Source organism: Montipora capricornis, chromosome 4 (assembly GCF_036669925.1).
Source record: "Montipora capricornis isolate CH-2021 chromosome 4, ASM3666992v2, whole genome shotgun sequence".
NCBI lineage: Eukaryota > Metazoa > Cnidaria > Anthozoa > Scleractinia > Acroporidae > Montipora > Montipora capricornis.
Genome location: NC_090886.1, coordinates 4,784,381 through 4,786,880, shown reverse-complemented (window position 1 = coordinate 4,786,880; position 2,500 = coordinate 4,784,381). Strand labels below are relative to the sequence as shown.

Below are 2,500 nucleotides of genomic sequence, written 5' to 3'. Positions count from 1 at the left end.
AAGATATAGTTCATTCTTTGAGAGTGCTTTCTCTGGTGTCTCATGTTGCGAAAAAAATGCAGCAGTTATGGGGTATACCGACGGTAAAAAAGTCAGCAGTGAAAGAGTTAAATTAAAGGAGGCTAACACCCATTGTATCTTTTCGTTTTTCTTTTTATCGCTTGAATATGTTAACGATTCAAAGTTACTTTTGTGGCATGAATGTCAAGCCATTGCGGTGATAAATTCCAACACGTACTCGGACCCATTAATTCAATGGTGTCAGTGAAGAGGTCACTACGGTGTGTGAACAATATATATATCTACTTCCAACATAAAACGGGTGGAAGAAAGGAAAACAAATCCTGTTTCCTTTTTTGCAACAATTGTGGATAATAATTGGCACTTTTATTCAATGAAGACTAGCCTGCGAGCAGGCTCTCAGTGGTTCGAGGTACATGAAGGGCCTGTGTTGTCAGCTGCGGTTTCACAGTTACTGGCCACATCATCCTATTACAACAACACAACGATTGCTCTTTCACAAATACAGCTTTTTAAAGACTAAAATCAGTAAGACTAAAATTCCTTCCACTAAAAGTGCAGACAGAAAAGGAAAAAATAGAGAAAAGTATAGCTTATCTGATGAATACCCCGCCACTCAACATCGAATTCGGTGTAATGAAGTCGATACGAAGGTTCAAGTTTTTCATCAAATAGAGTCCTGTTTAAAAACTGAATTTGTTTTTTTAATTATTTTACAAGCGCTCGCGGATCCAGGAGATGCGATTCATTCACTTTCTCTTCCTTTGGTTGGATCAAAAATTGGACCAAAAATTTTTTCATGGAATTTTTTGCATTACCATAATACTACCCTTTACTAAAAACCTACCTGTCTCCTTCTCTCCGGGATTCTTAATGGGTGCTTTGTTTTTGCAGGAATGAACTACGGTATCAATAGCGCTTGTCGACTTCGTCCCAAGTCTTCAAATCATGATATGGGCTGAACATTCTTCTACTTTGACAGATCACATGTTTCCGCGCTTATCAAGGGATTTTGTAATGCTATACCCTCTCAACAATTCTCGACGAATATCATCTATTTATACGAGCAACAAATAATATCATAAACAGCGGGATAGGGTATTCAGAATCCGAAGTACCTTCATGCAACGTGATTTAGCGTTGACCCACATGACAAATAAAGTATGTATGTATGTATGTGTATGTATGTATGTATGTATGTATGTATGTATGTATGTATGTATGTATGTATGTACCTGAATATTAGGAGTTCAGCGACGTGGAAGAGGGCTCAATACTTTTGTAGAGCGCAAATTATATAAAATAAAACAAGCAAGAGACACAGTAGCGACTCAGAGTTTCATGTTCTCGACACAATCTTCAGGCTACAATGATCTTAATTAATGCGCATTACTCGGTATTTATAGAATTCCCTAAAGTGGAAGCTCATTACTTCACATTGTGCAGTAGGAACTTATTTCTATGACGACATTTAGATACTAATTCAGTTCTTTTGTTTAGCAGGAACTTTGGGTCAGCTCTAACAATGGCGACTTTTTCAGACAGGCAAAGGTCACACTTTCTGGTGCCGCACTTGTACGGTGATGCGAATGATGCGATGCTCCACTTGAGGATGAAATTTGTGTTGTTGTCCTTCAGTTTCCATATATATTTGGAAAGTTCAGATATCTCCTTGACCTAGAGGACTTGGTATGGTTATTATATCGGGTCTTGAATTCTCCTTCCGAGGCTTCGTAGTAGACGCGCTTACCGTTGTTAGCCCCTACTTCCGCTTTGTACACAATGCATTTGGTTAGGCATTTTCCGTCCATAGGGCATTCACTTTTAACTCTGCAATTGCACATTCTTGATTGCTCGGTGGGGAAGGCGCTCAGGATGCGAGAATTGTGTTCCTGCTAAACAAAAGAACTGAATTAGTATCTAAATGTCGTCATAGAAATAAGTTACTACCGCACAATGTGAAGTAATGACCTTCCACTTTAGGGAATTCCATAAATACCGAGTAATGCGCATTAATTAAGATCATTGTAGCCTGAAGATTGTGTCGAGAACATGAAACTCTGAGTCGCTACTGTGTCTCTTGCTTGTTTTATTTTATATGTATGTATGTATGTATGTATGTATGTATGTATGTTTCCTTACTTGAGAAGGTCCTTTTGCTTAAAAGAATTGTGTGTCATTGGCGTACATGAACTTATGTAATGCGTGTTTACTGTATTTCTTTCATTAGATAAATCACATTGTATTTAGGCCGTGCTTTCACGTCAATAAACATAGCTCAAACGATGGCAAATTTTTTATTCTATATGTCCTCACTGTAAATATTATCGTAATAGCGGTAATAGGACGAAAGATATAGTTCATTCTTTGAGAGTGCTTTCTCTGGTGTCTCATGTTGCGAAAAAAGTGCAGCAGTTATGGGGTATACCGACGGTAAAAAAGTCAGCAGTGAAAGAGTTAAATTAAAGGAGGCCAACAC

The 2,500-nt window shown here is 38.0% G+C and overlaps 1 protein-coding gene across 1 annotated transcript in view; it reads right to left on the bottom strand.

The window, feature by feature from the left end:
- LOC138045318 (neuronal pentraxin-2-like) overlaps positions 1–1,009 on the bottom strand; it is a 17,262-nt gene extending 16,253 nt beyond the window's left edge. Inside the window, exon 1 of the mRNA XM_068891763.1 lies at positions 869–1,009. The gene's annotated coding sequence lies outside the window, so the exon portion shown is untranslated. The remainder of the gene's footprint in view (positions 1–868) is intronic.
- Positions 1,010–2,500: the final 1,491 nt, after the last annotated feature.